At 36.0% G+C, this 12,556-nt stretch overlaps 1 protein-coding gene across 1 annotated transcript in view; it reads left to right on the forward strand.

Annotated features, from left to right (window-relative positions):
- The first annotated feature begins 938 nt into the window (after positions 1–938).
- The window catches only part of LOC129953197 (glutamine--fructose-6-phosphate aminotransferase [isomerizing] 2), a 233,214-nt gene continuing 221,596 nt past the window's right edge, over positions 939–12,556 (forward strand). The window contains exon 1 of the mRNA XM_056066115.1: positions 939–954. The gene's annotated coding sequence lies outside the window, so the exon portion shown is untranslated. The remainder of the gene's footprint in view (positions 955–12,556) is intronic.

Here is a 12,556-nt window from a genome sequence, read left to right on the forward strand (position 1 = left end):
TTTAAAATATAAAATGACGATGCTTGTTGCTGTTGCTGTTGCACCTGCTGTCCATCCTTGAACCTTTAGGCATGAGATGCATCACTCCGTAAATATGCATATGCTTTTTTGAGAAATATTTATTTTCTTCCATTCTTTAGATCAGTATCTAAAATATTCTATATATTTTTTTATATTTTTATGTTTAAAGAAGTAACAAAATAATAATTTTTTTTGAATTTTTTTAAGACATCTATTTTCGGTGGAATATAATATATATATATATTATATTCTATACATGAATTATTTTGTTTTTCAATTTCACCACTTGATGGTAATTGCCCCGTTTATTTAAGTGTGAAAAATTGATTTTTTTTTTATGAATATATTTTAGGCTGTTGGTTCTTTTTATGGAAATCTTGTGTTCTGTTTTTGGCATTTGCCAATTTATATTTATCATCACTTCATATTTATGAGATTTTGTTTGAATATAGTATAACATAGTAACGTTTGAATTTTGTAAAGTGAAAGCTTTCGGATATCTGTTAAAACAGAACTTTGTGTTCAGAATTTGGTTTATCCCGAATCAAAACTGTTTTCGAGTAACGGCTGTTATTTGAAATTTGCCCGAATTCTTACTTTGGACCACTCTTTTGCTCACCCCTTCCATAATTGGTTTTTAACTTCCCTAGGTTATTGTAATGGGTCCGATTTGTCAAATTGAAAATTTTTCAAGGTCCCTAGAGTCGAAATAAAAGATATTTAGAAAGACGCTGTGCGTAGGTGTGTAAGTACGTTAGTACATCCGTACGTTCGCGACGTTTTTTTCGTTGTCCAAAGCTCAAGAACCAGAAGAGATATTGACTTCAAATAAATTTTGTTATATAGATAATAAGGCAAAAAGATGCAGAAAGAGCTTTCAAGAAAATTGCGTGGGTGGTTTTTTTTACCATAGCAGTTTAAAAAAAGGTAACAATTTTGGTTAACCCTACATATCTTACGAACCCAAAACACTAGGGTCTTGAATTAAATTATATATAATATATTGTAACGTGATACCAAACATATATATTTTTTGAAAAAAATCCAATTAAAGTTTTTTTTTATAAATTAAAAAATCTGAGAAAAAATGTTCACCTCGACAATTTTACGAATACAAAATTATTTTACCTCCAAAACAATTTTGTGCAACGAAAAATAAAGTTTTTAACATCTGGTAAAATTTTGAGAAAAATCAAAATGATAATTTTTTTATAAAAAATAAAAACCTAAAAAAAAACATTATAATATATCTTTTCAACTAATTTTTACTTGTAAGAAATATTGTTGTCAACGTTCTGAAAAATTTTGAGAAAAATTAATTTGACAGATTATTTTACAAAAAATAAAAACCTAAACAAAAAATTGATTTTCGACTTTAATGTCTTTTTCAAAACATTGATATCTTAACCTTAAACTACTTTTATCTTTTAAGAAATATTGTTTTCGAAATTTGGAAACATTTTGAGAAAAATCTAATTCACAGTTTTTTTTAGAAAAAAAAAAACTTAAAAGAAAATTTAACAAAAGTTGGTATTGATTTTCGAATCAAATATCTTTTCATTTTATCTTAAAAGAAATATTGTTTTTAACATTCTAAAAATCTTTGAGAAAAATCGAATTGACAATTTTCTTACAAAAAATAAAAACTAAACAAAAAAATAATAAAAGTTGGTAAAAATTGATTATCGACTCAATTTTCTTCTTAAAACTTTGAGATATTGGCCTTAAACTACTATTATCTTTTAAAAAATATTGCTGTCAACACTCAGTTAAATTTTGAAGAAAATCGAATTGATAGTTTTCTTACAAAAAAACAACACTAAAACTTGATAAAAATGTACTTACAACTCAAAAAGCTTTTAAAAATTAAAAATATTCTCTTCAAACTCTTTTTATTTAACATAAAATATTTTTTTCGATACGAAGTAGTTTTTTTTTATAAAAATCGAACAGTCTTTTTTTTCATCAAAAATAAAATCTACAAAAAATATTAAGCAAATTTGGTAAAAGTTGATGTTCGGTTCATCCAATTTGTAAACATTTAAGAAATGGTACTAAAATTTGTTTTCGACTAAAAATCTACTTAACAAAAGTAGATTTTCAAACTGTATGAAAACTATTTTTGGTAATTTTAAAATCTTTTAGATTTATTCAACTGGCCAATTTTTAACAAAACACGAAAACCTACAAACCTTTTAAGCAAGACAAATAGATAGACGAGATGGGAAGTTTTCAGTGTGGGTCGCATCCCAGCCTCTTTTTATTTTTACATTTCATCATTTTCAGTTCACTTAGGAGCCTGTTTTTTTTGCACAATCAAGCAAATTTTAAATTGTAGGTACACAATTTTTACAAAATAAATTCATAAAATAATAGTTTGATTAAAATTATTTTTTTTACATCAATTGCTTCTTACTTTTAAAAAATATCCTTACTTTTGAACATTTTAAAAAGGTATTAATCTTACCAATTTTATTGTCACAACTATTTAAAGTCAACTAGTCTTGGTTTAAAGAAAAAATAAAATACATTTTTGTTTTTTGATTGTACAGTCTATATTTTATTTATTTTATATAATTATTTAAAGAAAATAATAACGTAAATTTATAAGTTATTTCTCAAAAAGACATCAGGACAACGTGACCAAATATGTCGTTTAGATATAAACGTTGGAGTACAATTTTGTAGGTTAGAGTACAATTCTGTAAGTTTAATTATTTTTGTGTACATCGAAAAAGTAAAATTGAATTAGGAAGACGAGAAAAGAATAATTTGATAAAGTGGACACATTCATATTTCTTTGGATTTATTGTGTTGTAGTGTGACTTCTTTGATGTGCTGGAAAGATAGGACATAAGATGGATTAAATACTTCAGCTATTTGGCTCTGCATATATTGTATATAGTCAGTGTTGGGGGTGAGGCAGGAAATCGGTCAAATGGCAACAATATTCCAAATAGAAAAAGGATTCCTATACAATTGGTACAATCTTCAGGTGGGTCGTGTGAGAAATAGTGCCGACTGGAGAAAAGTGTGTTTCCCACCCTTGTCCGAAATATGGTAATGCACTCTTCTCTGGAAAACTTTTTGTTATAAAGGAATGCGGCGGTGTGATGCATGGTGTTGTCGCAGAAAGTTCTAATGCCTTAGTTAGGGATGTTTGGGAGTTCTTTTACGTTAGGATAATGAAATGCATTTTTCGATGCCATATCTGCAACCTCATTTCCTTTAATGCCTGCATGTCCTGGTATCCATGCTAAGATTATGTTTTTGTTATTATAAAGGATGCTTCGAATATTGTTTAGGGCAGGAAACTGTTCCTTGCACTTTTTAGTCCACTGAGGACATTCAAGCTATCAGTAAGTATCAGTGTTTTGACTGTCCATGTTTTGGCTATTGAGAGAGCTTTGAGTATTGCGGTTACTCTTGCAATGTTACTACCGCCTTAGTCAGTTATGAACCCTTGGCAAGTGAAGATTTCCTCATTGTTTTGCTTTTATTTCGACGATTGCATAAGTTAAGTTGTTGTCCTTGGATGATCCGTCAGTGTAAAGGCTTCTTATAGGCTTGATAGTTTCCACTAGTTCTCTATGAAGTATTTGGAATTACAGACTGGAAGTGTGTTCTTTTTTGTAGTTAGAGAGGCTGGTATCGATGGGCAGTAGTTTTTTTTCCAAGGTGGAGGATAAAAGGTGTTTCGTTGTATTGGAGTATCTATGAAAATTGCTTATTATTTTTCTGAGATATGATATAGATTTTTTTTGCTGTATAGAGCTTCTTGGGAAGGTTTGTAAAGAGTATGAAAACCGTCTGTAAGAGCTTTAATAATCATGTTCATACCTCTTTTTTGTCTAAGTCGGTGTACTGAATTAAAGCCTGCTTCTATTCTAAGGGCTCCAATTGGTGTTGTCTTAAGAGCTCCTGTAGATGTCCGGTAGCATGTGTTAACAGCTATATCGAGGCTTTGTAAAAATTTGTTTATAAGTCCACATGTAGAGTGTTATTCCATGCTGTAGGGAGCCTTCAACAAGCGCTTTTGTGATTGTGAGGGCCGTTTTCAAATGAAGTCCTTTTCGAAGAGAACATATCTTTCTTAGACCTTAATCGGTTTGTTGTGCTTTTAATGTGAATATCCCATTTTAAATTATCACTGAATATTATACCGAGGACTCTAAGTTCTTTTTCAAATTGACGTTGTGGTTGCAAATCACGATCGGAGTTATTGGGCGTGAACATTTATTTTTTTCTGCAGAGGTGGAGTGCTTCTATTTTGGAGGAAGGTACAATAGCACCTGTTTTTTGAGTCAAAGCATATATTTCATCGTCTGCAGATTTAAGGAATGTGTTCACACCTGCGATTGATCACCTGAAACTGCCATGAAATTATTATTATTAGTATTGACATAATACTCTGACGAAATAAAGGTTATGCTTTGGCTGTGCTAGTGGCGTTATAAGGACATCTATGTAGGCATACAGATAAAGGGAATCCTTGCAGTATACCGTTCTCAAGCTTCGATTTGTTTAATATGAAGCCGTTGATGTTGACACAGAAGGTTCTTCCAGATAAAAAGGAAAGAATAAGCTGTGAAAGTTGAAAAGGGATTCCCCATTTATTTGACTGTTCAATTACAGGAACAGTTGTGACACGGTCAAATGCTTTTTCATGGTGCGATGGCAAGACGAACGCTGTGGTTGCTAGATAAGAGATTATCGGATAGCTTGTTTGATAGCTTGAGATAACTGACCATTCAATTCTACGTCCTTTTTTTCGAAAACTTTAAAGAGAACAGGAAGAAGGGATTTGGAGCGATACCCTTTAATTCGGTGATGGTTACGATTATCTTTTAGGATCGGCTTGAGTATGGCTTTCTTCTAATCGTTAGGAAAGATACCAGTCCGAAGGATGTTATTGTATGGTGTACAATTTCGATTCTTAAGACTATAAGCTGCTGATTTTACCATGTTGCAAGTTATTTTCTCTTCTCCAGGGATGTTTCCTTTGAGCATTTGAAATGTTGTGTCGAATTCTATTCTTGACATGTCTTCTGTAAATTCTTGGCAGACATTATGCTGAAGAGGAAGGTCACTCAGGTTAAAAGCAACTTTCTTGGCAATAAGATTATTGGAAAAGTATTATTCTCGCTATACTATCCCCATGTTTTGGAGAACGTACTTGGATTAAAGCAAAATCATTTTATGCAGAGTAATTAAGAAAATATAAGAAAATTGTTAAAAAGAGTTTAAGGATCTTAAGAATTGTATTCTATTTATTTATTTATTTATTTATTTATTTATTTATTCATCAAGCAGAGCAATAATGTCTCTTATAGACCACAGGGTTTTTGAGTGAAAAGCTGGATCCAGGTTATTGACGAATTTTTCCCTAGATAATCTGTTTGCTTTGATGAATTCGCATTTAACTTTGGCACTTGTGTTTCGATAGGCTAAGCAATTCTAGGTTAATAAATATCTCCGGACGTTTCTTCAGGCTTTCTTTAACTAGATCGGCAAATTTCCTTATTAAACCATATTGTTTTTTTTTTAGTTTTTTCTGCATTTGATTTGGTTTTAGGCATTGAATCAGCTGCCGGTTCTCTTAGAATTCTTTTGATTTTGATGCTTCTTGGTTGATGTTGTTAGATATTGTTGTGGATTGAGACAAAGAGTGGGTACACGTGATAAAGGTATCCCAGCTTGAGCTTCGTTGAAACGTATAGTTCGTTTTTTTTTTTCTTATTTTTCTTTCACGGGTCCGTAAAATAATTGGAAGATGATCCTTACTTTCACCGTTTGGGTTAACCTTCCATTGAAGAAGTGGGGCTAAATCTGCAGAGGCAAGTATAACGTCAACGGCTGAAAACGTTTTTCTTGTGTTGAAAAGAGTTGACGATCTATCGTTTATATTAACAAACCCTTTGTCATAAGCCAAATTTTCAAAAACAGTTCCAAGTCGATTGGTTGTGTTAGAGCCCCATATGGCATTCCTGGCGTTAAGATAACCTAGAACCAAGTGATGATGGTTGCTGTTTATTTGAGTTTCATCCAAAATGTTGCTAGTCACATTTACTTCATGCTCTCTGTAAACGTTGGTATCCCTAAATGGTTTTCTTTTGCGGCGATTTCGATGGTTTGGAAAAGTAGGTTTCAGGAGGAGATGGTGCGAAATGCGACAGGTATATTATTTTTAATGAGGAAACCTATGCCTGATTTGCAGTATTGGTAGCCTTTGTTATGGTGGAATGGTATATAGTTTTTGAGTTTAAACTTATGAGAATTTGATGCAATGATGTGAGTTTAATGAAGAGCTATGATGTCAGGGTTATATTTTCTTTTTGCCATTATGTTTTTTAAAGTTATTCGTTGAGTGTGTAAATTCTTTTGTGATTAAATGTTCGGTGAGTGAGATTGAGTTGTTTTTAATTGTAATTAAGTTATTTGGGTTTTTGAAGGTGCCTAAGTATATGCGTTTGGTGATGAGGCGGGAGAGATGTCTTCCACTTCAGTGTCTGGTAAGGACGACAAATGAATTTCGTCTATACGGGAGTGATTTTCGGCGATTGGAGTGATAATTGATTTGTCAATTGATCCATAAGAGATTGCGAATTTGGATAATCGTTTTTGTTAATTTTAAGGTTGTAGGAGTGCTTATTTTGTGTTGGCTCAGTAGTGTGTGGTGTATTGCTTGTGTTTGGTGTTGTTGTTGTTTCTATTGAGCTGTGCGATTGTGAGTTGGCTTCGATTATCTTTTCTATTGTTTCTGCTATGGCAGGCTTACCTTTATTAGTCCCCTATTACACGTTGACTCACGACTCACTTTTGTCTTTCCTTATAAATTAGTATTCGGTGAGACAAGCCCTATTACACGTTGACTCGTGCCCCATGCCTCAAATTTGACAATTATTGTTTGTTTTGTTTTGAATGCTCCTTCTCGTTGGCAAACTTTTCTGGTTCGAGTTACACACTTTTCTTTATCTTTAAAAGTTGTATAAATCTGGTCTATATATTTCGGCGCTGGAGAGATGTAAAGGTAGTTTTCATTCCAAGGCGGGAAAATGCTCGCATGTCAACCCTAAGGACCTAAGACCTATTAGCCTATCATCTTTCATTCTCAAAACTCTGGAACGATTGATCGATATCCATATACGTAACAACATTGAGAAGAGACTATCAATGTCTCAGCATGCTTACTGCAAAAGGGAAATCGGTAGAAACAGCCTTGTACACTCTGGTAAGAACTATCGAATACTCCCTAGATAAAAAGGAATACACTATGGTGGCCTTCTTGGATATTGAGGGCGCTTTCAACAACGTTGACACATCTGCTATCACTTCTGCTATGACGACCTTAAACGTCGAATACTCAATCTGTGAGTTGATTAATCTAATGCTAAAAAGCAGGATCATCAACTCCAGTTTGGGAGATTTTTGCACAAAAAGGTCTGTCAGTAGAGGCACTCCGCAAGGTGGTGTTCTGTCCCCTCTCCTGTGGAACATAGTGGTTAACCAACTACTAATATCCCTTGAGAGGGATGGCTACAGAGTGGTTGCGTATGCCGATGATGTTGCTATCGCTGTCACAGGGGAACATCCTAATACACTGAGAGACCTCCTCCAAAATGCACTCAATATGCTCACTAGATGGGCTGATAACTGCGGACTTAGTATTAATCCTCAAAAAACAGACCTCGTCCTTTTCACACGGAAATACAAGATCCCAGTAATTGTACCTCCTTCGATAAAAGGTATACCACTAATTTTTACCAATGAAGCCAAATACCTTGGTCTGATATTGGACAAAAAATTAAGTTGGAAATCCAATATACAGGAAAGAGTTAAAAAAGCTACAGTAACTCTTTTCCTTTGCAAGAAAGCTATAGGAAGCAAATGGGGTTTTCAACCTCGCATAACCTACTGGCTATACACATCGGTCATCCGACCAATACTTATGTACGGGGTTGCAGTATGGTGGACTGCACTGGAGAAAGTCACATACTGCGACATACTCAGCAGAGTTCAGCGCACTGCATGTCTCTGCATAAGCGGGGCATTGAGAACCACACCCTCAGCAGCGTTAGACACTCTCCTCCATCTGACACCCCTCGACATCTTCAGTAAACAAGTGGCAGCGAGTACAGCGATAAGACTCGACGCCTCATCTCAATGGACCAACAACAATGTGGGACACTCCATCATTTTGAACCTCTTTGGTTCTATACCAATGTATATAGACTACACTATACCTAAACCCCTATTTGGAAAAAACTTCCAGGTATCCATTCCATCCAGAGATGAATGGGAGGACAAAAAACTCCTGGATAACAAAAGTATTCATTTTTATACAGATGGATCTAAGACAAATGAGGGAGTTGGTGGTGGTGTGTACTCAGAAAAGCTTAATCTTAGCATCTCATTCCGCCTCCCTAATCATTGTAGCGTTTTTCAAGCGGAAATTTTGGCGATCAAAGAGGTTCTCTCCTGGCTAAGAGAAAACGTGATATCAACTTCTGATATCCGCATCTTCTCTGACAGCCAAGCTGCTATCAAATCCCTTGACGGTGTCTCGACCAAATCTTTGACGGCCCTCGATTGTCGATCGTCTCTTATGGAGATGGCGCAGCAATTTAACATTCACAATTTAACATTTAGCCGATGAACTCGCTAAAAATGGAACCGTCAAACCTATTTCACCTGAAAGGGAGAAGATAGGTATACCGATAGCTACATGTAAACTTATGCTAAAAGAAACAGCTTTTGCGATAGCAAATTCTAGGTGGCACAACTTACCAACATGCGCAGCCACAAAACTCATATGGCCTTCACTGGACCTAAAGCGCTCTAAAGACTTGTTATCTCAAAGCAGACTTCATATTAGCTCCCTAATAGGTGTCCTTACAGGACACTGTCTTATAGGCAGACACGCAATACGACTTGGCGTAGCCTCAAATGACTTCTGTAGGAGCTACATAGACGAAGAAGAAGAGGAAACAATCTCTCATCTCTTATGCACCTGCCCTGCTCTTTCACTCAAACGCAAACTTCATCTGGGGGACTACTCTTTTGATAATCCCAGCGAACTAGCTAAAAAGGATATTAAATATCTTCTTCGCTTTATAAAAAGCTCAAAATGGTTCTACTAGTTAGAAGTAATTCTCTAGATTCATGTGGTATCACAATGGGCCTTTCTCTTGGCCTAAGTGTGTGGATTATAAATCCGCAGCCACGTTAACCTAACCTAACCTAACCTACACACTTTTCTGGTTTTCAAACAAATTCGATGTTGTTTATCCCAGCAACAAGAAAATCGAATGAAAAAGAACAGTATATACGAATATAAGAAAAAAGAGACGTCAAAGTGAGTCTACTAACAATTTGCCCAAGACTCACCGGACATTTTTTTTGCATCTCATTTTCTCGCATCTGCTTTCTTTTTTGCACTCATGTGAGTCGTGTGGCATCGTGTAATAGCAGACTTATTGTTAAGGCCCAACTATAATGGGCATAAGCAAACATAAGTTTATTTCAAAAACCCAACGAAAATTCACTTAAGTTTGTGAAATTACTGCAAAATGCAATTTTGCTCACGTATCTACATGTCAGATTTTACTTATGCGGCGAGCGACTGGGATCGCTCTTGCTTAAGTTTGCTTAAGTTAACGAAAGTGAGAAAAATTGAACGAAACGGAGCTAGACTCCATTATGTTCGCTCGTATTGAGATTCTTTGTATTTCCACTTATGCGCGCATATGCTAGCTTATGCCTTTTTTTTGGTGAAGGTAGTTGGTTTAGGCTTGTGTTGTCATTGTCATTATATATTTGCCAAGCATCGTGTACAGTGCAGCGACGATCGGCTTTAATTTTGTTAACCGATGTTTACCTTAGAAAGGAGGAACAAGAGGGGACGTCTGATGTGTGGCTTTCTTCGTTGCAGTTAACTGCTGGAACACAATGCAAAATCGGAGCCGAAGTCGTCACTGCAGTCGAAAAATCTGTTACAAGTTGTCGTACGTTTCACAAAAAGTACGCACACAATGTGTTTTACGGCTTTTTGATGTTATTTGGTATATTTGCAGTTTACAACCACATCAAACTTATCAGAAAAGAGTTTTTTTGTTGAATTTTATTTTTATTTAAATCTTTGTCCACTTTTTTATTGAACAAATATTTAAAAAAAATATATAATCACCAAGTTATTCACTTCAAAAATGAATACGACACATGTACGACACGTACATGTGTCGTACGTCAAGGTTAAAAGTTGGTCAACTCTTCCGTGTCCGGCTCCGATTTCAGTTGCTTCGCGTTGTGTTCGTACATTTACATTTACGTACATTGAATACTTTGACAGCTATTCTAGTTACGACTCCGACTCCGGCTCCGGCTCCGACACCATTGTGTTCCAGCAGTAATGAATATAATTTAGGGAACAGTTCTCAGTGTGGTGGAAGACAGAAATTCTTACAGTATGGAGCATTTGTACAACGATTTTTTTGGTGTGGCGCAATTTTTGGCAGTTGACGCAACGCATTGGGTTTTGTATATACCCTTCAACCTTTCAATTAAGCCATCCAATTTTAACTCCGTGTGGGCGACGAATTTGATCAAACGTGAGAATTGCTGCTCCGGTGGGGACCAAAGAGTCACCTTCTCTTTTCATCATTTTTCGCACCTCAATTAGTTTAAACTTTTTAAGTTCTTCCATTAGCTCCTGTCCGCTAATGTCAACAATTACTTACTTACTTACTTAAGGTGGCGCTACAGTCCTGTGTGAACTAGGGCCTCACCCAACAAACTTCTCCATCTAGCTCGGTCCCTAGCTAGATGTCTCCAGTTTCGCGCTCCAAGTTGGGTGAGGTCACCTTCCACTTGTGCGCGCCACCTGATCCGCGGTCTTCTTCTACTGCGCTGTCCTGTGGGTGCGGATTCGAAGAATTTCCGGGCCGGAGCATTGGTTTCCATGCGCTCTACGTGACCCAGCCATCTTAGTCGTTGGACTTTTACTCTTCTTGCTAAGTCTACGTCGCTGTACAGCCCGTACAGTTCGTCGTTCCATCTTCTCCTCCACTCCCCTTCGATGCATACGGGACCGTAGATCACACGAAGAACTTTTCTCTCGAAGCGACCCAAGGTGCTTTCATCCGCTTTTGTCATGGTCCATGCTTCTGCACCGTATAGCAGGACGGGGATGATAAGGGTTTTATATAGCAACACTTTGGTCCCATGGTAGACATGTGCATTCAAGAGGACACAAGCGTCCACAGGTTTTTTCTTAAAACCAACCTCTGTCTATCAACTCCTACTCTCACCTCCACGTGGTGAACATCGGGTGCCTAGTACCTCAACTGGAGATTGGGTTCCAACCCCAGTGGAAAGTTGTTGGGGGCAGCAAACGAGAGAGGTGGGGAGAGGTGTTTTCCACTAAGTCACCTCTCCTTATCCAGACGGCAGCGGAGGAATACCCGAGATGGAATCAACGGTGGCGTCTACAGTTCCAGTAAGGTTGAACTACTTAGTGAACACCTTATAGGGCTTCTTCGACTTATTCGGAGCCCAGGCCTGTAAGGAGCGGATTTTTCCGGCTCCCCATCCTTGGAGTTATACTTAGGATCTGGCCCTCCAGGTTGGGGGTTGTGCGTCGGGGTGACTTCCTAGCCAAGTAAAAGCTTTCAAAGTTGCGAAGCACCAATGTCAACAATTAGCCTTGAAAAAATTCTGCCTTGGACTGAATTGAGACTTATGTGATTTGTCACTTTAAAAAGCAAATCGCCAGACCTCATTGAATTAACCTCCAACACGTCGGTGTTCAAGTAGTCGGTTTATTCTTATTGAATTTTATTTGGAAAGTCTACGAAAGTTGTTAGGGTCTTTTTCATCTTTCTATAGTCCAGAGATGACGATGTATCTAGGGATGTTATCGTCGTTTTGTTTGGCAGGTAGGCAAGGGAAATTCGCAACTGGAACCCAATATTTTCCTACGATTTGGAAAACAGCAAAAGTTATACCTATTCCAAAGCCTGGGACAGATTTTAAACTTCAACAAAACTATCGACCACATAGTTTGCAATTGAGTCTCATCAAAATTTTGTATTTATAGATCAATTTATTTATTTATTTAAATGTTTGTTTATTTATCGATTTTTATTTTCATGAATAGTTAAATAACTATGAATTTAATTGTTTGTTATGTAGTTATTAATTTATTTATTTATTGATTAACTAATGTATTTATTTATATATATTTATTTATTCATAGATTTCATATTTCATATTTTTAAGGAAAAATGAGTAACCTCCAGACGTCAGTAATTGATAGCCTTTTTTCCTAAGAACCGCTTTACAACTTCTTGGCTTTGATATGTTTTCACAGGCGCTGCGTACCATTTTTTTTATTTCTTTCATAATGCCGTATTTGTGGTGTTCTTGCAAGATATTTGTTTAAAATCTTTCCAAAGACTTGTGTATGGGCTTAAAGATATGGCGATTGCGAAGGACATTGTAAAACTGATATAATTCTTTTGTTCAAACCACCTTGTCA

The sequence above is a fragment of the Eupeodes corollae genome, chromosome X, assembly GCF_945859685.1.
Source record: "Eupeodes corollae chromosome X, idEupCoro1.1, whole genome shotgun sequence".
In the NCBI taxonomy this organism is placed as follows: Eukaryota; Metazoa; Arthropoda; class Insecta; order Diptera; family Syrphidae; genus Eupeodes; species Eupeodes corollae.